Below are 22776 nucleotides of genomic sequence, written 5' to 3'. Positions count from 1 at the left end.
TTCTTATTGTCATCGTGTTGATCATGCTCTTTTGTTCTAAGTTTTAAAAATATGTATTATAAGTGATGGCCAACACATGCATGGCAGCACAACTCATACTTCACGAACATTTCCAGAGTGCCTGTAGACAGTTGCCTGAAAATAGGTGTCATCACTTATGGCACATGTGCAATTATGGTCCTAATAACCATGCAGATGCCTTCAAAACTCAGATGTGACAAAAGGAGTTGCCCATCATTACTTTTTTGGAAAGTCATATATCAGAAAACTCCAGAGATCAACATATCAGTTTTATTTAAATAATGTAACTTAGAACAAGGCAAAATCATTATGATTCAACAGTCATCCTATATACTTTAAACCAGGGGTGGGTTCTAACTACCTTTACTATTGGTTCGCAACGGGAGCGTGCACGTATGCTTGCTTTGCTCATACGCGCGCGCTTCTGCGCATGCGCAGATCATCAATTATAATGTCCAGCTGGGTGGGCGGAGCCTCCTGCCGCTTTTACTACCGGTTCTAAAGAACCGGACAGAACTGGGAGCAACCCACCACTGCTTTAAACCACAAGGAATAAATAAGCAGAGAAACCTCTTAGTGGTAAATGTTTAACCATCTTCAAAATGCTTTTGAAATGATTCCATGTTCATAATTACAGAGTTGTTTGATATGCAAAAGTCCAGTCAGCGAGCTCATTTGTGTTGATTCCTACCTTCGTGCCAAATCCATCTTCTTAAGAGTATATTTGTTGTTTGCCGTTAAGATAAGACACTTAGCGCAAACAGTTCACTTTCATTATCTCGTTTTACCGCAGCAATCACATGGCTGTTTGGAATCTTAGTGTAACAAACAGAGAATATGATAAGCCTCTCCAGAGTTTAAATACAAGAGATAGTTGAGTGTGGCAATGTTTGTTCGTTGCTATTTATTATCTGTAGTAGCATTATGTTAAAGTTTAGGGTTTTTTTCCCACCCCTAATCTGGGAATTCAATACAAATGTAGAGATAAAGTGTATTGTGTTCAGTAGGACCTAAGTGCCTACAAGATTGCACCCTAATCCTTTGGAAGTCTTTAAATTTTGGTCACCTAGATTTTTAAACAGGTAAATAAATTATTACAAAATATTATTATTATTTAATTCTAGGCCAAGTCTACATGATAAATGGAATCATTCCATTGCAAAAGAATCCTGCCTTTTGCATTAAAAAGCAAAGTCAAAAGAATTCTCAGTATTGTCAGAAGGAATCAGAAACTGAGATATCCCAATTGTCTCCATCTGTGCAAGAATATCTAAAATAATGATATCCCACAAAATATTTGAAAAGGTATTTACAACTTTATGACACATCTAGTACAGCTGGATTCCCCCCCCCCATAATGTTATCTCATCCTTCTTTCAAGGAATTCAAGGCAGTCTCAAAGCTGCTTTTTCAAAAGGCAACTGGACTTTCTTTGTTTTTCTGAACTGAAACTAAAGAACCAAAGAAGCTTTTTGGATGAGAAGCAAAACATTTTCAAGGAAAGAGCAAAAAAATCCAAGCCTTTTGAAAAAGCACATTTGGGATAACCATGACCTGGATGACTGAGAATCTCCATAGAATTTCAAGGCAGTGATCAAATAATTGTCTCTATTAAATCAAATGAAGTGAGGCATATTAGGATAAGAATCCCTATCTGGTCCAAAAAGATTCTTGTGGCTGTGTGGTTTTATAGAATAGAATAGAATTCTTTATTGGCCAAGTGTGATTGGACACACAAGGAATTTGTCTTTGGTGCATATGCTCTCAGTGTACATAATTTTATCCAGATTTATATTTTATCCAGATTTTATCCATTTTATCCAGATTTATACACTTGAATGGTCTGTTACAATGTATTTATAGCTTTAATTTAGAATCCTGTATAGGATTTTAGGGTAGTAGAGTAATTCCTTTATGAAATCCAATGAAATTGGCATTAATACTGTGCAACAACGTAATTCTAGAACACAGGCAAATGGGATGGTAAATAAGAAAATTTCTCCAAAATTAGGCCAGGAATTTTAGCCATGAAATCTGCAATTTAATATCAGTCTCAAGGAGGAGATTTTTGCATCAGTCCATTTAGTCAATGGCAAAGATTATGTGAAGATCAAAGGAATTTGAGGCTATGCCAAACTGCAAACATTTTTCCACTGTTTTGCCCACTTTAAAACAAGCTGTTTTATTCAGCTGTATTTTGGGATTGAGATAAACTTTCATTTGAGGAAAAAAATGGAGACAGATGACATTTTATACCATTATTTTATCTTTTCTTTTAAAATGCTATTATCTTTTTTACTGTATTAATTCTCCAAATTCAGGAAAAAATAAAACTTTACCTAGGGAAGAATAGCTTTCTAGAAGCAAATGTATAATAAGGAAAATAAAATGCAAATAATAGAACAGAACAGAATAACAGAGTTGGAAGGGACCTTGGAGCTCTTCTAGTCCAGCCTCCAGCTCGGGCAGGAAACCCTATACCATTTCAGACAAATGAGGGTCCAATCTCTTCTTTAAAACTTCCAGTGTTGGAGCATTCACAACTTCTTGAGGCAAATTGTTCCACTGATTAATTGTTCTAATTGTCAGGAAATATCTCCTTAGTTCCAGGTTGCTTCTTTTCTTGACTAGCTTCCTTCTTTGTGGCAACTCCTTAGATGTGGGAACACTGCTATCATGTCACCCCTGTCCTTTTTTTCATTAAACTAGACCGGGTGTCGGCAACCTGCAGCTCTGGAGCCGCATGCGGCTCTTTTGTCCACTTGCTGCAGGGACGCTGCTTCCATGGCCTGCTCGCTGCTCTTGCAGCGCCTTGCGCAGCACACTTAAATTTAGTGTGCTTCACAATAGGGAAGACGGCGTCCCCTCCTCCTCCTGGAGCCCATTATGACGTGGAGCATTGGCCACAGCCAGGCTGGGCCAGTGTCTCAGGGAGGAGATCAAATTGTGCATTTCCCTGAGCGGCTGAGGTGTGTGCAGGATCAAGAAGCGCCGGAAGAAGTGCCGGTGAGATGAGAGGCAAGTACAAGGGTGCTTCCCTCCCGCTCTGTAATATGAAGCGAGTCTCCATCCCCGCTGTCGCCCTTACCTTCTCAGGCCACACAAGGAATGACTGGGAGGGGAGGGCAAGGGGTGGGGACAGCCAACTGACAGGGAACCACAGCAGGGAGACGAAAGAGCTTCATTTATCTGGGAACCTGAAATGTCTCTTGATTTAAATCATATGGTAAAAAGCACCCAAAGAAGAAGAAAGAACATCAACAACAACAAAAAAAAAACAACCCCAACCCTCGCCTGTTTTTGGAAATGGTTCAAGAGGGAACACACACACACAAACACACACACACACACACACACACACACACGAGAGAGAGAGAGAGAGAGAAAGAGAGGAGGGAAAGAGAGAGAGGGGACAATAGAGAGGGAGGGAAAGAGAGAGAAGAGAGAAAAGGGGAGAAAAAGAGAAGGAGAGAGAAATGAAAAAATGATGGAGGGAGAGAATGAGAGAGAGGAAAAGAGAGAAACAAATGAGAGAGAGAGAAGGAAGAGATGGTGAGGGAAAGAGAAATGAGAGAGAACTGGAGGGAGAGAAAGAGGGAAAAGAGAGGGAAACAAATAAGAGGGTAGGAGAGAAAGAAAGAGAGAGAAGGAGAAGGATGGACTTCCGGTTTGACGTCGCAGCGAGACAGTTGGGAAAATAGCGGGCTCTGATAAGTCCCGCAAAAACCCCGGCTGCCGAACCGCCACCGATGGGTCTTCGGACCGAACCCATCTTGCAGGGACAGGGGAAGAAGAGGGGCATCTCGGATGACCAAGAGGAACAGGCAAGTTCCTCGGAGGTCGGAGGGAACCCTCTGTGAGTTGGCGGCGGGGGGCGGCAGCCATGGCGGCTGCCGCGAAGCTGGGACAACCGGGCAAGAAAAGTGCTGGAGGAAAGCGGAGAAAGACGGAGCTTTTTGAAGCCGGGTGAGTGACAACAGCCCAGGCTCGCAACAACATTTGGAACATTATTAGTAATTAGAAGACCCCTAGCCTAAAACAGCAGCTATGCAACAAAGGGGCTTTGGAAAATTTTTTAAAACTACAACTTTAAAGAAACAAAGACCTGAGTAACAATTAATTTTGGAACAGAACTAAGAGAACTAATCTGGAGATATGGTTAAAAGACTAAACATTTTAAAAATTTGAATTGGATTTTAAAAAGGAAAAAGAAGATTTGATTTTTTTTTTAATTAAAAGAAGAAGAAATAGATGGGACGGTTAGATAACAATAAATAAAATGGAGTCTTGCATGACTAATGGAAAATGTGGATTACAGAGAGACACCATCTAGCGTAAAGAGGAACTTTGTAACCTTCCTTTGTTATGGGAAACCCTGAACTCTACAGATAATAATAACTGAACTCTGTGGAGGAGGATTTTTCTTTCCTGTTTGTAGGCGGTTTGATTATGGTGAAAAGAAAAGAAATCTACAATAGAACTCCTACAATTGAGAGAGAAGGAGAAGGAGAGGGAAAAGAGAAAAACAGAAATGAAAGGGAGAGAAAGAGAGAGAAAAATGAGAAAATGATGGAGGGAGAGAATGAGAGAGGAAAAAGAGAGAAACAAAGAGAGAGAAGGGAGAGAGAGGGAGAGGGACACAGAAATGAGAGAGAGCTGGAGGAAGAGAAAGAGAGGGAAAAGAGGGAAATGAGAGAGAGGAAAAAGAAAAACAGAGAGGGAGGGAGGGAGTGTGTATAACAACCAACGTATCATAATAATTGGGTTTAAATAGGTGGGTTGGGTACATGAGGCCTGTCATTCATCCTGCTTAGTTAGGTTCTGATGCTGAGTTTGGTTTTCCAAGTAGTTTCATAGAGCTCTTCTTTTTCTATTTGAACCATTCTTCCAGATATAAGAAAGGAAAGAGAAACTGCTCGATGGATTCCACGTTCTGCTAATTTACATTGCAAGTTGTTGAAGTTACATAGTTTGAACCACATTCCTCTAGTGTAATTTTTGTGTAAAATGGTATTTTTGGTGCTGCTGCTGTTATTATATTACTATTGTTATCCTTGCTATGGTGACATTGTTTGGTGGGCGGTGTTCCTTCCTTCAAGAGTGGGGCATTGGAATTTCATTTTAATGTGTGCCGTTGTGTATACAAGTAAAATGACAATAATGATTATCTTATCTTGTCCTACCCTACCTTACCCTACCGTACCCTACTCTATCCTACCCTATCCTACCCTACCCTACCCTACCCTACTCTATTCCATCCCATCCCATCCCATCCCATCCCATCCCATCCCATCCCATCCCATCCCATCCCATCCCATCCCATCCCATCCCATCCCATCCCATCCCATCCCATCCCATCCCATCCCATCCCATCTCATCCCATCCCATCCCATCCCATCTTATCTTATCTTATCTCTGCAGACTAGATGTTAGGGGAAGAGATAGTCCAGTCCAGATTATCCCCATAAATGCTATAATTCCACTCTTATGGATAAAACATTATTGAGTTTCATCCAGAATTAGGTTCATTTCTATATGTAAAAAAACACCAGAAGGATGCTGTGGAATGACATCTATTAAGGCTAAATGGAATGTAATAGCAACTGTAATACATGTCTGATTTTTATAAATGTAAAGTGTACATAATACATAGTGAGTAATATGAAAAACTGTAATTCACTAAATTTTATTGCAGGAATCATATGTAAAGTGGGCATTATTTTGTGCTAGTGAGGGAATATAAGCATAAATTGAGATATCCTCAAAATTCACAAATACCTTCTAGCCATTAATGCCATTCATAGTCTTTTGCAACCCTCCCTCCCTCTTTGGATCAGTATTTGGGTGACAGAAAGTGGTGTCTGTACTGAGAAGTCAAATCATACATCTTTTCCAGAAGAAGACAATAGCAAGCCATTTCCATCTTGTCAGGAAGAATTCACAGAGCAGCTTATAAAGTCACAAGGAACTGACTTTGACTCAAGGGAGTCTTTACTTTGTAAGTGGAACACGCATACTGCCCTTGATATTTCATGCAGATTACTATATTGATAGATTTAATGAAGCGATTCTTTTGGGTGGTTAACAATGCATACTTTAAATAATATTGGAAATGAGGGCACCATTCACATTGTCACTGACATTGTCAGATATTATGGTAGATTTATATTATATATTATATATTTATTTAATTTGTCAAACGTACTAGATAACAGATATAAGTATAAACATGGACGTGAACAAGGAATGAGTACGAGTAAATGGGGACAGTAGGACAGGGACGGTAGGCACACTGGTGAGCTTATGCACACTCCCTTTACCGACCTCTTAGGAAAGGGGTGAGGTCCACGGTAGACAGTTTAAGGTTGTAGCTGTGGGGGTTTGAGGATGTAACAACGGAGTCAGGTAGAGCATTCCAGGCGTTGACCACTCTGTTGCTGAAGTTGTATTTTCTGCAATCGAGTTTGGAGCAGTTTACCTTGAGTTTGTATCTATTGTTTGCCCGTGTATTATTGAGGTTGAAGCTCAAGTCACTGACAGGTAGGACATTGTAAAGACAATTTTGTGTACTACACTTAGGTCAGACCATAGGCGGCGTAATTCTAGGTTGTCCAAGTCCAAAATTTCAAGCCTGGTGGCATAAGGGATTCTGTTGTGAGCAGAGGAGTGGAGTACTCTTCTCATGAAATATCTCTAGATTTGTTCAATTGTGTTAATGTCAGATATACTGTATAGTGTGGATTCCAGGCAGATGAGCTGTATTTGAGAATTGGTCTGGCAAAGGTTTTATATGCCCTAGTTTGTAGTACAATGTTACCGGAGAAGAAGCTTCGCAAATTAGGTTAACAACTCTTAATGCCTTTTTGGCAATGCTATTACAGTGAGCTCTGTGGCTTAGATCGTTTTAAATGAGTACTCCTAGGTCCTTGACAGAATGAGGGTCGTCTATGAGGTTGTATCCACCCAGCTTGTATTTGGTGTTCTGATTTTTGTTGCCAATGTGTAAGACAGAGCATTTGTTGGTATGCAGCTGCTTATAATATGATCGCAAAGGTCATTTATATAAAGCAGAAAGAATATGGGTCCTAAAATGCTGCCTTGGGGGACATCACTGTTAACTGGTGCAGAGTTTGATAGGGCGCTCCCTATTTTGACTACTTGTTTTCTGTTTGACAGAAATGCGGTTATCCACTTGTGCAGGGGTCCAGAAATACCATAAGAGCTTAGTTTTAACAGTAGTTTGTCGTGTACCACTGAATCGAAGGCTTTGCAAAAGTCTATGTAAATTGTGTCTTTTGCTTTACCCTGGTCAAGTTGTGTGGTCCAAATGTTTCTGCAGTGTAGGAGATGCAGATTACAGGACAAATTTTTCCTGAAACCAAACTGTTTGTTAGAGAGTAGTTTGTTTGTCTCTAAATGGAAGGTAATCGATTGGTTTATAATTCATTCCATGACTTTGCAGGTGATGCAACACAGAGAGATTGGTCTGTAATTTTCAACTAGGCTGGGGTCTCCCTTTTTGAAGATAGGAATGATGGTGACTAATGACCATAGGTCAGGCAAGGAGCTGGTTTATTTGTGTTTAGTAGGAGTCAAATTGAAATCATATGCAAAATCTTCATTTTCCCAGACTTCCTTTCAGTTGTCAATAAAAGAGATAATCCTTCTGCCCGTTAATATAAATCACCAGAATCATTATTTATATTAATTAATGATACTAGATGTTGGGTTGGTGTTTTGGTGTCTCTGTAGAAAGAGCTTTATGGTTTTAATACTGGAAAATATAAAGAGGCATTTAGTTGTATATGTGCATAAGTAACAAAGAAGTTCCTTGAAGAGATGATAGATAGATAGATAGATAGATAGATAGATAGATAGATAGATGGATAGATACAGGGCTGGGCTGCTGGGGATTTGCAGGGGTTCAGGAGAACCTCTAGTTAAGATTCTGTGCAGTTCAGAGAACCCCCAAATACCACTCATGGCTGGCCCCACTCACACCACCCCGCCCCTCCCAGGAGTCCCCACGCGGTCCGTTTTGGATGCAGGTAAGTTCAGGGCATGCATGGAGGCTTCGGAAGGGTGAAAAACAGGCCTACCAGAAGTTTGGGAAGGCCAGAAATGGGCCCACTTCCGGCCTCCAGAGGACCTCCAGAGCCTGGGGAGGACAAAAACGCCTCCCTCACTGTCATGCAGGAGGTCGACTAGGCCACACCCACCATGGCCACACCCACCCAGCAACCAGGCAGAGAACCCCTTGCTAAAATTTTTGAAGCCCACCCCTGGATAGATAGATGGATGGATGGATGGATGGATGCAGTGGTGAAATGTAAAATTTGTTACTACCGGTTCTGTGGGCGTGGCTTGTTGGGGGGGGTAATGTGACTGGGTGGGTGTGGCCAACTTTTTTTTTTACTTTTAAAAGCATTTTTTCTACAACCTCTTCAGCCAAGGTTTTAAAAGTAAAAAAAAAGAGCCTCTGATGATCACGTGGCTCAGCTGGACATGGGGGAGGGGGCACAGGATTTTTGCTACCGGTTCTCCGAAGCACCCGCCGCCATTACTGCTGGATCAGGTGATCCGGTCCGAACCGGGAGTACTTCACCCCTGGATTGATTGATGGATGGATATATTAGAGAGAGAGATGATAGAGAGAGAGATGATATAGAGGTAGAGATGATAGAGATATACAGTATAATTGAAGTTTGACTGTTTTGGTCTTTAGGCATATATTGTGTCTTTTGTATTATGTAGGATTTTGTAGCCTCCCTATAATCTCTACCCCTCACCATACACATTAAAATAAAGATTGAAATCACACATAAGCATTAGGGACCTCCATGATAAATAAATGATTAACACATGTGGCAGGGAAAAAATGGAATATCAAAAGTGGTCTAGCTGATTCTGTGTATTATTTTGCATTAACTGAACTCTACTTCTAACAAAGTTCTGCAGTAACCTGGATTGAAATCACCATTCTTTTTTTTTAGAGGGCATCTGGACTCCATCAAAAGCTAATAGTGTTCATTCATAGCTAAACTAGGATGGTTAAGAACCAATGATCCAGAGGCAAAAAGCTTTCCTAACCCATAACCAATCTCCCAGAGCCACCCAGACTCTTACGGTTCACTCATTTTTCTGCTTTCGTAGTTCTCATAAGTTAATTTGTCTTCTCCTATGTCTAACATGATAATCTTTCTTCTATATATCTCCCTTTGACTTTCTTGACAGTAAGGCTGACAAACACCCTTCACACTCCACTCAACCTCCAATTTTTATGCAGAAGTATTAGTAAGGAGTAGGACTTGAAATAAAGTATGAAAATCAAAAGCTCATGACATGGAAGATACTAAATGTTTGTACTTGCAAATAGTTGTAGCTGTGTTCCTTAAACCTCCCATTTTGATCATTGCTGCCTGGCAATATGACAAATACGGTAGTTCTGGTACAGGGACAAAGAAAGGGAGAGTTTCCTTTGGATGACTTTGACAAAAATAGGATGAATCAAAGGAATTTGGAGCTAGTTGCAACTCCATAAAAATCTACACCAAACTGACTTCCAAGTTCTCTCAAGTTTTACACCAAAATGACTCCCAAAGCTCTTCTTGAGAGAATGGGTGCTTGGCTTCGACAGACTTAGCTGCACAGGTAATGCTCTAGTTCTTTTATTGAATAGCCCGAAGGCCTTTTCAAAAAAAAAAAAAAAAAAGAAGAAAAGAAAGAAAGAAAGAAAAAGATAAAACAAACAGTTACAGAAATAACAGTCTAAAAATATATGATATATGACATTTAAAATTTAACAATATCGAAGTTCAATAACTAGATTTCCAAAACTAGATAACCCAAATAAGATAGCTCCTCTCTAACTCAGCTCATCACAGGTAATGCATGATTGATGCTTTCTATAGCACTTCCATAATGCTTGTGAAGTTTTAGGCCAGTGGTGGGATTCAAATAATTTAACAAGAGGTTCCCTGCCCTAATGATCAGCTGGGTGGGCGTGGCCTTGGTGGGCATGGCCAGGGGGTATGACAGGCAGGACCCGGCCTCCTGCACCCCCTTGGGAGCAAAAATGGGCCGCGGGGAGGACACGCAGCACACCACGCTCTGTTTTGGGCCTAGGAGACCTTCCTGCAGCCTCCTGGGAGCAAAAACAGGGCGTGGTGTGAAAAGAAGTCGGTTTCTGGCATCTGTTTCTGTTACTGTCTGATATTTATTTTATAGAAAACTTGAAGGCATATCCATTATTGGTGATTAAAATGGGGAAATGTCTGTTGAAGGCATAATCGCCTAGTCCAGTTTTCACTAACCTGGTACTCTTCGGTGATGTCAGGAATGCCAGGGAGCCCATCAGTTAAAGAATTCTGATAGCTTTACTTTCAACTCATCTAACAGGTGCCAGACAGGAGAAAGCTGTTGTAGTTCCTTACCCAATAATAAAGTCTGCTCTGCATTTCTTTTCTGATGCATTTCATGATTTATCTCTTTAGGAACAATTGCCACTTATCATTACAGTTTTTAATACTACCCCAGGGAATAAATATTTTATTTCTGCAAACCATTTCCAGGCATAGATTTTTTGTTGTTACTGAAAGCTGTTTATTTTTAATAATATGTATTGACTTTTAAAGCCTGATTCCTTCTGGAATCATAAAAACAACAAACTAATTCCAGCATCTGACTTTGTCTCTTTGTCAACTTTCTATCCGAGGTACTGGATTGCCTATAAGTTACTGATCATTAGAAACAGGACTGTACTAAAGTAGAAACGTTGCTTTGGTTGGGCATAACGGTCCACAACTGGGGATTAGTGGGTTATTGCTGGGGGTTGCCAAGACATAGTTGGTATCTCCTGCAACTGAACTCCAGCTAGCTGTAATTAGTCAGTGTAGATTAATTTTGAAATAGATTTTTTGTTTTGACTTTTGTGTTAGACTGCTTTTTAAAATACGCCCTTCTCACATTGTCCTTCTTACAACTTTAATATATGCCCTTCCCACATTGTCCTTCCTACAACTTTAATATATGCCCTTCCCACATTGTCCTTCCTACAACTTTAATACGTGCATTTCACACTTAGTCCTTCCTACTACATTTTGAGCTCCACAGTGTGTCATAATACAGGAATAAGCATCCCTCACTATCTGGACTTGGGAATGATCTGGAATCATCTAAAAATGATAACATTTGTTCTTCATTTTAAAATTATCCTATATGTATGAAAATAAGAACAAAAGGAATTATAACAGTAATAATATTTGTTCGGTAAACCGGTCTTTATAATTAGACACTGATAAAAAATAAGAGATAAAATTCCAAAATGAAAAAGAAGCAATTTATGAAATCAATAGTAAGCTGTGTGCCAGGGGTTGGTGACCTCTGCAATTCCCAACTCTACTTTTTGAAGTTTCTGGAAACTTATCTAAAAACACCAAATTTGGGTGGTTTGATTGTCGAACATTGATCCCATGATTGATGACAATAATTCAAAATGTAGCTACAACCCTAAATAATTGATAAATAAATAAATAAAAATAATTGTTTGGATGAACCCACCACTAGCAAGCTGTTAAAAGGCCAAGTGTAGCTTTGATAGGTACCTTTTGGTAAATAATCATTATATGACTGGTCTTATAATTCACATTGTTTAGATCAGGGCAGTGGTGAAATCTAAAATTTGTTACTACTGGTTCTGTGGGCATGGCTTGGTGGTGGGAGTAATGTGACTGGGTGGGCATGGCCAATTTTTTTTTTTTTACTTTTAAAACCATTTTTTCTACAACCTCTTCAGCGAAGAGGTTGTAAAAAAATGCTTTCAAAAGGCTCTGATGATCCCAACTGAGTTGCCTGATCAGCAGAGACTTTTTTTCTTTTAAATGCCTCTGCCGATCAGGCAACTCAGCTTGGATCGGCAGAGGCATTTAAAAGAAAAAAAGTCTCTGCCAATCAGGCAACTCAGCTTGGATCGGCAGAGGCATTTAAAAGAAAAAAAGGGTTTTTTTTCTTTTAAATGCCTCTGATGATCCAAGCTGAGTTGCCTGATCGTCAGAGGCATTTAAAAGAAAAAAAGTCTCTGCCAATCAGGCAACTCAGCTTGGATCGTCAGAGGCATTTAAAAGAAAAAAAGGGTTTTTTTTCTTTTAAATGCCTCTGATGATCCAAGCTGAGTTGCCTGATCGTCAGAGGCATTTAAAAGAAAAAAAGTCTCTGCCAATCAGGCAACTCAGCTTGGATCGTTGGAGGCATTTAAAAGAAAAAAGGGTTTTTTTCTTTTAAAAGCCTTTGAGGATCCCAGCTGAGCTGCGCGATCATCAGAGGCTTTTTTTTTTTTTACTTTTAAAAGCATTTTTTTGGCCGAAGAGGTTGTAGAAAAAATGCTTTTAAAAGTAAAAAAAAAAGCCTCTGATGATTGTGCGGCTCAGCTGGGTGGGTGGGGGAGCAGGGATTTTTGCTACCAGTTCTCTGAACCACCCGCCTCTATCGCTACCGGATCAGGTGATCCGGTCTGAACCGGGAGCATTTCACCCCTGGATCAGGGGTGTCAAACTCAATTTCATTGAGGGCCACATCAGGGTTGTGTTTGACCTCGTGTGGCCGGGGTGAGTGTGGCCAGGATGGGCATGGCCAGCTTGATGTCACTCGTGTCATGGGTGCTTGTGGTGGGCTGAGCAGGGCTGGGGGGGGATCCATTGTCTCTGGCAGAGGAAGGCGAGACCAAGGAGAGGGCCAAACCCCTGTCCTCCAGAGGAGTCTTGCCATCCCTCTCAGGCTACCTAGAGGATCCCCTGATGGCAGCGCAGGTTGTCCAGAGCCCTAGGTAGTGGAGGGCAAGTGCCCAGCCCAGCCATCATGCTCCCAAGTCTCTTACTCGCTGTCAGTTCTTGTTCCAGCTCATCTTCCACCGCAGATATAGACTCTGACAATGGCATGACACCTTCCTTCCTTTTTCTCTTTTCTACTTTTTCCTTCCCTCTTTGTTTTCCTTTCTTTCTTCTTCCTTCCCCTCTTTCCTTCTTTTTCCTTCCTTGCTCTCTTCCCATCTTCCCTTCTTTTTGTCTTTCCTCTTTCCCTTTCTCCTTTCCTGTCCCTTCTTGGATGCTCAAATGCAAAAGGGGAAACATTTCTCAATGCCTCCTTGCCTTGTGATCAAATGCCACTTTTGCTAATAGCTTGTTTTGCTAGCACCCTGCCAGTGAAAACGGAGTTCAGGTGGGGTGCGGGAGCCCCTCCCGAGCTCCATTTTCAGCTGCCATGGCTTCCTACAGCACAAGTTCTGTTTTCAGCTACCATAGCTTCCTACAGCACAAGCTCCATTTTTGGCTGCCACGAGCTCCTACAGCATGCTGCCAGCTGTCACCAGATTGTAGATCAGCACCTGGTTGGCCTGGGTTGGGCTGATGCATCAGGACAGGCTGTTCCTTCGCTGTTTCCAGGGTGGCCCCGTGGGCCAGACTAAGCACCCCTGGTTTAGATTATTCATTGTATTCTGTTATAAAATGAAGTCCCCTATGGAAACTACTCAGTGAGCACATCTGCTTCTGGTTCTCAAAACCCTAAATGTGTCACTAGCCAAAGCAGGTTTCCCAATCCTGCTACACTCTTTACTTACAGATGGATTTTCTAATCCACTAATTTGTTTGATTATCCTTTTTTTTCTTGCTAACTCTACAATAGGCTTTTGTGATGGCCTTTCTTCCTGTCAATAAGGCATTGGAGGCAATGCATTTGGCATCCCTGAACTGTAGAATTGATACAATTGGAACTGAACTGCAGAGCCTTATCCAAGTACTTTGCCTCACTCTATATCTTGATGTGAACAGAAGCTTCTTTTGACACTTCCAATTGCCCTCTCTCCCTATGCCTGACAAGCAAAATGAAGTGAGCAGTTTGGAATATGAAGAGTAACAGGACTACTCAGCCAAGAGAACTATTCTGCCAGGTGAGAGAGTAGAATATTGGAAAACCTGCTGGTATTTGCTCCTAGTAGTGAAATATCTTTCCAAGAGATCCTATCTAAGAGCAAGTATTTTCTGTATTCTCCAGAAGGGTCACAAAAGGCTTCCTAACTGAGTTTTGGTTAGTAGCATTAAGCAAATAGTCAGGAATTAATTAACAATATAAAATGTTAATTAAATCTAAAAACATTTTAAGTCTCTGGACAATTTGGTTTATTGAGGAGTTGTTAGTGTGTTTCACTTTGTGGTCTTTAGTTTTTGTTTCATCGTTTTATGTTTCATGCCTTAATTTTAATTTATTTGTATATCATTCAGATTACTTTGAATATTAGCTACACTAAGACTGGAATAAACAGGTAAATAAAATGTCAATTCAGCCCTATGCACGGTTGCTCAGAAGGAAGCCCCACTGCGGTTGGTGAATTGTATTTCCATGAAATATCTGTAGAACTTTGTATTATAAAAAATTACAGCCAGAGTCCATATTTGGTGCCTCCTTTTATTTTTGAATATCGACCGTCTCATTTTTTTTTTTTTTAATTTGATTTATATGCCGCCCTTCTCCGGAGACTCAGGGCAGTTTACAATGCGTTAAGCAATAGCCTTCATACTTTTGTATATTTATACAAAGTCAGCTTATTGCCCCCACAAACTGGGTCCTCATTTCACCTACCTTAGAAAGGATGGAAGGCTGAGTCAACCTTGAGCCTGGTAAGATTCGAACCTGCAGTAATTGCAGGCAGCTGTGTTAATAACAGGGTGCTTTAGACCACTGTGCTACCAAGGCTCTTCATTTGAATTTTGTGAGTGTCTGAAACTGTTATGCTGATGTGGATAACCTGCATATGTTTGAAAACTTGGGGAATCTTCCTCTGTCTCTTCGGCTTCATGAAATTCAATAGGGATTGCCATATTCATAGGTAAATGTTGCCATTCTTCAAATTCTTCATGTTTATTTCATCACATCCAGAGTATTCTTAAAAGAAAAAAAAAACCTGTATGTTTTTTTTAAAAAAACTTTAAACTCTTGGGAACTGTCCTGAGCTGGGGGAAGAAACACTATGGGCCAGGGAATGTTTATGACTCTAAAAATAACTTCTCAGATAGATTCCTAGCTGTTCAAAACGGAGTTTCCAAAAAATGAGATTTGTTTATCTATAATGTACGTGGTTTGCATGGCTGATTTGTTGCAGGAGTGAAATTCTACCAGCCGCCCCGTATGCGGTTTTGTGCCTGAAAATCCTTTGGTTTGACTGCAGGAAGTCTCGAGTGTCATTCCAGCTTCAATAAGTAATACCAGCAGCACAGGTAGATGGATCTGACAGGGCTGAGAACTAACAGCGTGTCAGACGCTTTTCTCCAATGAAGGCTATAGATCAGAGCTAGGAATCTGCTGGAACCGGAGAGGGTGACAAGGGAATAACATCCCTTTCTCTTCCATCGACAGGGGTAATAACTCCTAGCTCTCTAGGGACAGATTGTAAAAGCCAATAGCTAGGAGCTATGAAGCAGTGAGGGCAGAAGAATTGAAAATTAAAGAGGGAGTGAAAATTTGGTGTAAGGCTTTTCTGAGAGGCTGGAATAAAACATCAAATGTCACTTATTTAATTGTCTTATTGTTGATATGAGGGGTGGGGGGGATGTGAAATTTTAATTTTTATGACTTTAAACAGTCCAGTTAAAATGATTAAATAGCACATATTATGTTTTGCTAAGTCAGATCTCTCTCTCTCTCTCTTTCTCACCACACACACACACACACACACACACACACACACACACACACACAGAGAGAGAGAGAGAGAGAGAGAGAGAGAGAGAGAGAGAGAGAGAGAGAGAGAATGTATCTATTTTAAATTCTTTCTACTAATTGTTGAAGTAGCAGGAAATGATAGGTAACCCGTTTTAGGAGTTATCGCATATGTTAATTTGCAATTCATAAAAGGTATTTTCTCTTTCTGGGCATAGATTTGAGCATCCTCTGGTATACTCTATGTTCAGAATATACTCTATGTATATTTAAACAGTTGCCTGACTTATTTGTTAGAAAAGTTTCTACATTGGTTATGTAATTACCGTTTATTTAAGATACAAGTCCTGAATTTCTGAATTTGCTAAACTTATATGCACGTTTTCAAGAATGATGGCAAAACATTTAGCATTCAATTTCTATTCTGAAGGTTAAAACGGTAAGAACTGCTACAGAGTCTCTGTGAATAAAAGACTTTAAATAAACCTTACCCTTGTCCTAGCATTGAGATCTTAACTGAGGTTTTTTAAAATGACTGTATAGCACCTGTACCATTTTAATGTAGCGATACACGGTCTGTTACAAGTCGTCTTACTCTAAATTGGCCCCCATTTCCTGCTAAACAATTAAGGTATAGTAAATAATTACTCCTGGGTTATTTATGCTCATATAGTGTCCAATTGACATCTGATATTAAAAACAACTCATGGCTACAAAGTGCCTTTGGAGAAATGATGTACTCAGAGGTTATCTTTGTAATATGAGGGATGCACTCATTTCGTTTTTAAAGTGCGACTGGTGTTTAGTTAAATCTTTTACAGGCTCAGTTCACTGAAGGTGACAGAAGTACTCACTTGAGCTCCATAAGAAGGAGACGGGCAGTAAATTTCTCAGCCCCAGACAGGGGATCTTGTTATAGAAGTCAGGATGGGGGGGTCAGGGCAGAGCCTGTTGATGATTGAGGAAAAGAGAAGTAAATTCATTCTGCTCCAGGCACTTTGTCAAGTGCCAGTAGCTTACCATTGAGAACTAGTCACCCGTTGGAGTCTTACAGCCCTAGAGGTCAGGCGTTTGATATAAATCATAGCCCTGCATAGGCTCAGCAACCATTGCCATTCGGGATGAAAATAAAAAAGAAGAATGCTGCCCTCTGAATGGAAATGACGGTGAACATCCCACCACATGTTGCTGTTTAATGCAATATGCAGCTTGATATTGATCTCCCGAATCAAGTCATTAAAATGTGCTGGGTTTTTTGTTTATTGGAATGAAGCAATTAAATGGTTCAGTTATGCTAGACCTTACCTTTTCTGATGAAAACTATTGATTTCTTGCCACAGCTTTATAAGCGACAATGTTTTTGATTACTCTTGACAAACCTCCTTGGAGTGTTAATTAAAATTGTACCAGATGAGCAGGTGTGGGAGATCATTAGATTGCCCGGATCACACACACCACACTTCATATTCTGCAGCCTTGCATAATGAATAGGGCACAAGAGGGGTAAAACAATATCTTAATCAGCAGAATTAGCATCTTCCCTTAACCCTCCCTGCCCCCCACCAGTCCCCACAAGTAGGTGGCATTCAGTTTTACAGCCCTGACATCTATCAGCTGCTGGAGACATTCAGTGTCACCAAATTCACTTCCTCTTGTATAATAGTAATTTGTTTCAAAGGACAAAATGGGTTCCTTTTTATTTTTAAAGCACGAACCTATTACAGCATGCTAGAAAGGGAAGAGATTGGGGACAGACAAACTTAGCTTTGATAAAACCATTAATCAAATACTTTAATTTATGCAAAAAATACAGTACAATTTTTTTGCCAGCAGAAATATTTTGACAGGTATCTTACCAATTTTTTTCTCTGGTTGCTTAATTATATGTTTTGGTACTTGTGTCACAAAAAAAAAATTGGTCCTCCTGACTGTTTGAAGCTTATCATTTAGTTTATCATCTGTAATTATGATGGTTTTTGTTTTTTTTTATAATTAAGACACTGTAGCTGTTTTCTTTTAACATACAGCCTGATTTTATTCCTAAATTCAGTGAAGGATTACTCTCAGCGGGCATGTGTTTATGCTTGTTTTTTAAAAAAGGCTTTTTGACATTAAAAATCTAATATTTGGAATTAGGGCATTAGTAATGAAAGGATAAGCAGAGAGAGGTGTTGGCATTCACACAAAATGAAATGGAAGAAAAAGAGAAAGTAAATGAGGCTGTGGAATCTCAGACACTGCATTGAACCATGGAGTAATTGAAATAGTTAAAACATCTGTTTACAAAATATCTGCCTTGTAAATAAATAGAAAGCTTCAAGTTTCATTAATTTGATTGGTGAGGTTTTAGTCAGCAGTAACTAAAATCCTCTCTGATGGTCTTTACTTCATCCTACACAAGATTTCAATAGATAATTGGTAATTGTTTGCTTTTTTAAACAAAGCCCTAATTTACACTATGAGCAGTCCAGATACGAAACAAAGAAGCATGAAATTTCACTGTGGTATATTTGTCTTAATAGAAGCATTCAGAATTGATGTTGGAAATTTCACCTTAAAATAACCAAGAGAAGTGTGGGAGATATCTTTTTTATATGGTCAGTACAAATAAATAAAGGTGATTGAATCAGCCATGGTATTTGAGTTTTGTTAAAATGCCAAGATAATTTATTGTAGTTTCACAACTGCAGTGAAATACTTTAGTTTTATATAGAGCAGCATGCATTTTCTTACAATATACACTTGTTAGGGTTTTAACTAATATACTAGTTTAGCAAACCTTTTTGAGAAACTAAGCCAAAAAAAAAAAAAAAAAAAAGGGAAGGGGGGAATTAATGTGTATATAAGGTAGGGTTATGTCTATAACATGGATTGTGCTAAGCACCCTTCAAATAACTGTTTTCTTGACTAACAACCACTGTATTATTAATCTGTTTTAATGCGAATATGATATTGAACTTGGACCAAGAAACCACAGGGTTGCCTTCTCTTCACCATGGTCACTGGTGGTGATAGGTAAGCTTCAGCCTACAGTAGCTCATAGAGTTGTTGAGAGAAAAAAAAACTTCATTGTAATGTGTCTTGTCATAGGTTTATCAGATGATCCCATAAGAACCTTTCTATATACCGTTTGAAGAAATAGTGCAAAGCTATCTTTCCCTCATTTGATTAAAGACAATGATGATTAAAAAAGACTGAAGTAGCCCCTTCCATATAAATTAATTCCCGGTGCTCCATATAGTATAGATGGCCATTGTTATGAAGTGCGAATTATTATTTTACGTAATTGGAAGAGCCTCCCCCAACTTGGCCCCATTCAGCTGTCTTGGGATTATGAATTCCTGAATTCCCAGCCAATGCAGATAGTCCTTGACTTACTATCATTGACTTACAGATAGTTCATTTAGTGACTGTCTAAAATTACAACGGCACTGAAAAAAGTGACTTGTGACCATTTCTCAGACTTAGAACTGATGCAGCATCCCCAAGAGTCACATTCAGACACTTGGCAACTGACTCATATTTATGATGGTTGTAGTGTCCCGGGGTCATGTGATCACCTTTTGCGACCTTCTGATAAACAATGGGGAAGCCAGATTCATTTAACAACCATGTTATTCATTTAACAACTGCTGTGATTCATCTAACAGCTGTGGCAAGAAAGGTCCTAAAGTGGGGCAAAATTCACTTAATAACTATCTCGCTTAGCAATAAATTTTTTTGGTTCAATTGTGGTCGTATGTTGAGGACTACCTGTATTGCTAAAACCATCCAGCTGGAAATCATGTGACTGGTAGCCTCAAGACATCTGGGAAGGACTAGATGTTCTGTCCCCGTCTCACACATGCACACAAACAGACAGCCGGGGGTTAAATAAACTGGCAGACAACCAAATTCTTTCAATAAGAGGCTTGGCAGCAACCCAGTGCTGCTTGCCAAGACTTTACTCATAAACAAAATACACACAGTTTCAACAATTGTCAAGTCCAGTCCGTAATTAAATCCAAGGCAGATAATGTTGTTTCCAAAGATACTACTTCGATAGTAGTTAGTTTTGTCCATCACAGAGTCTGAATGGCCACCTCACCCCCTTTTATACCCTGTGGGGTGTGATCCAGTGACTCAGCTTAATCTCTGGCACGCCTCTTCTTCTGTTGTGCGTGCTTATCTCTGCGACGCTGCCGAGGATCCAGCCAAGACTCATCTCCCTCATTACTGTCCACCTGTGGCTGCATGGACGTGCTTGGCCCTGGCCTATCTCTTGACCTTTGGCCGTCACCGAAGGCATTGCCAGAGAGGAGGGTCCTGGAGAGGGAGGCCTTGCCAACTCCTCTCCTTCACTCTCGGAGTCCTCTCCTGCTGATGACACAGGCTCAGGTAACGGAGCCACAACACTAGATTGCATATTCTAACATGTCTCTTCCCTTTCTTCTCTCATTACAGTAATTGAACCTACCTATGCTGTAAAGGCCAAAGTCTCTCAGAAGGAATAACTAACTCTCTTGCCTTACCTGTTGAGCCCTCCTGGAAACCATTTCCATCAGTTGATAGTCTCAGAATTGCTTGAAATAACTTTGGCAGCATTGGCCTAACTTTACAAACAGTAAAAGCTATTGTGTGCTTTGCCTTTGATTCAAAATAATAACACCTCTGATTCAAAATAATAACAAAGCCGTAGGATTTTGGCAGGAACCCATTAAGGATGCAGGCGACCTAGGAGCAGCCTGACAGAGTGTTTCACAAAACAGTTCTCCCCAGGGCCCTTGAAATGGGTTGTGGCGTTTTGCTTGTACTTAACCTACATCAACTGCCACCACACAGCAGCCAGTGTTGGACTACGCACAATGGAACATCCAGATGGGCTAAACAAAGTGAACAAATGTTCAATTCTATTAAAAGCTGTTTACATCAACTTCCAGTATTTCATGTGGTAAAGTTTATATTGTGTCACCTCTCTCAGCCCCATCCTTTCCTTGAAGATCACTTTTGTAAACTATTGTTGCTTATGTGTTAAAATAGCGGCATGAAAATGCTTCAGCTCTACGTGCTTGGCCGCATTAAAAACAGCAGGAAATGGGGCATTGTATGCTAATGGCTCACTTTTGAATATGCTCAGCGAGCTTTTTCTTCCATTTCCACTGAATCGATCCTTTTGTAAATGAGTCTCCCATTTCATCTCTCTCCAAACTTGCAAGCATCAACATGGAACAGACTTATCTTATGGTTTTATCTTAAGGGAAGAAGGATTATGGGTTAAATCAAACCAAAAAACTATTCTGTGGGTATTTCCACAGTAGCCAGTGGGAAGTCTACAAGCAGGATATGAATAGATGAACACATCAGCACTTGAGCTTCCTAGCAACTGTTATTAAGAGGTCTCATTGGTGATAACATAGTCATTGATATCCTTCTCCTGCATGAAATCCCTTTGTAAAGCATAAGCTAGGGTTACTTAGCTGAGGTATAAGGCCAAGGGATGAAAAAGACTGGGATAAAACAAGAGGAAAAATCAAAACAATGCTAATAATGAAATTGAGAGGCCAATGTTGAAGAACATTATGAGGTGTTAATTTTAAGGGCATGGTTTCAAATTCCCGTTAGTGCTTCCCCATTGCCCCCCCCCCAAAAAAAATTATTATTTTAAAGCTGGGTTTGGAGTGAATGATCATCAAGTAGTTGTATTATTGTCTTTTGTGGGGAACCACCAAGAGGTTAAGTTCAGAAGGTTTCCTGCAGTGTGTTGTGCGGCTAGACTTTTTCTAGAATTTCACTTTCTCAGGTCAGCCAATATATCCCAAGCAGAAACTATAAAGTCAAACTGAGACAATCACAGTCTTAATTCACATTCTTATTCAAGCTAGATTTGAGAGCTAGAGAATTGGACTGAAGACAGTTACTTAAAGTCTATTTAAGTAAAGTCTAGTCAATTACATTGACTATGAAGAAGATGATTAATCTTTACTGGGATTCTTTAGACATAGCAATTAGACTTATATACCACTTCATAGTGTTTGGTAGTGCTCTCTAAGTGGTTTACAGAGACAGCATATTTCCCCCAACAATCTGGGTCCTCATTTTACCAACCTCAACAGGATGGAAGGCTGAGTCAACCTTGAGCTCCATCAGTATCGAATTCCAGGCTGTATGCTGGAGTTTGTCTGCAATGCTGCATTCTATCCACTGTGCCACCCACAGCTCCTTGTAGTCCCAGGAAGGGCTATATAGAAGTTCTTTCAGAATGGTGTATGCAGCCCACCTTTGCTTAAGCTCTTAGACCAGAGAGATATAGATGTTATATTATGTAATGCCCCCTGTATGGGGCTTTGTATAATTTACATTCTTAATGGAGAGGGAATGGGTCTGTTTTATGCACTTTAAAAATACCTGTGTGGTATTGTGTTGTGTTGTGTTTATTTATTTAATTTAATTTATTGGCTGCCCATTTTACCTCAGGGTAACTCTGGGCAGCTTACAATCATAAAAAATAAAAACTGTACAAAGATAAAAGCTTAAATAAAATACCACACACAGCCAAAAACAGCAGCCTAATTAAAGGAGAGTAAGTGGGATTTTCAGTTACATTGACCACTAGGAGGTACCCTGTAGTTGGTTTCATCCTTATTGGGACTTCTCAGATGTAAATAGCCAGATGTTATTCTTTTTCTACCTTTGTTTGATATGAATAATTATCTGTGATTTCTATTCCTATCTGTAATGTAACCCAGTGTATCTCAGCCTTAGCAACTTTAAGATATATGGATTTCAATTCCCAGAATTATGCTGGCTGGGGAATTCTGGGAACTGAAGTCCACATAACTTAAAATTCCCAAGATTGAAAAACACTGATCTAATTGATTTCCCTGAGGAAAAGGCTGCAATTCAAGTGGTGGAATATATGATCTGAAGGCAGAAGGATTGGGTTCATACCAGACAAAACTGGAAAATAGCCCTGTCTGATATCTAGGAGTCATTAATGGTTGTATAATCTGTGTTGCCTTCCAGGTTTACCTCTCAGAATTTTCACCCAATATTGTTAGTTGGTTACAT

The sequence above is a fragment of the Pituophis catenifer genome, unplaced genomic scaffold (genome assembly GCF_029215685.1).
Source record: "Pituophis catenifer annectens isolate HBS135680 unplaced genomic scaffold, rPitCat1.0.hap2 SCAF_3, whole genome shotgun sequence".
Lineage (NCBI taxonomy): Eukaryota > Metazoa > Chordata > Lepidosauria > Squamata > Colubridae > Pituophis > Pituophis catenifer.
The sequence above is the reverse complement of the archived record's forward strand: the minus strand, read 5'-3'. Positions refer to the sequence as shown.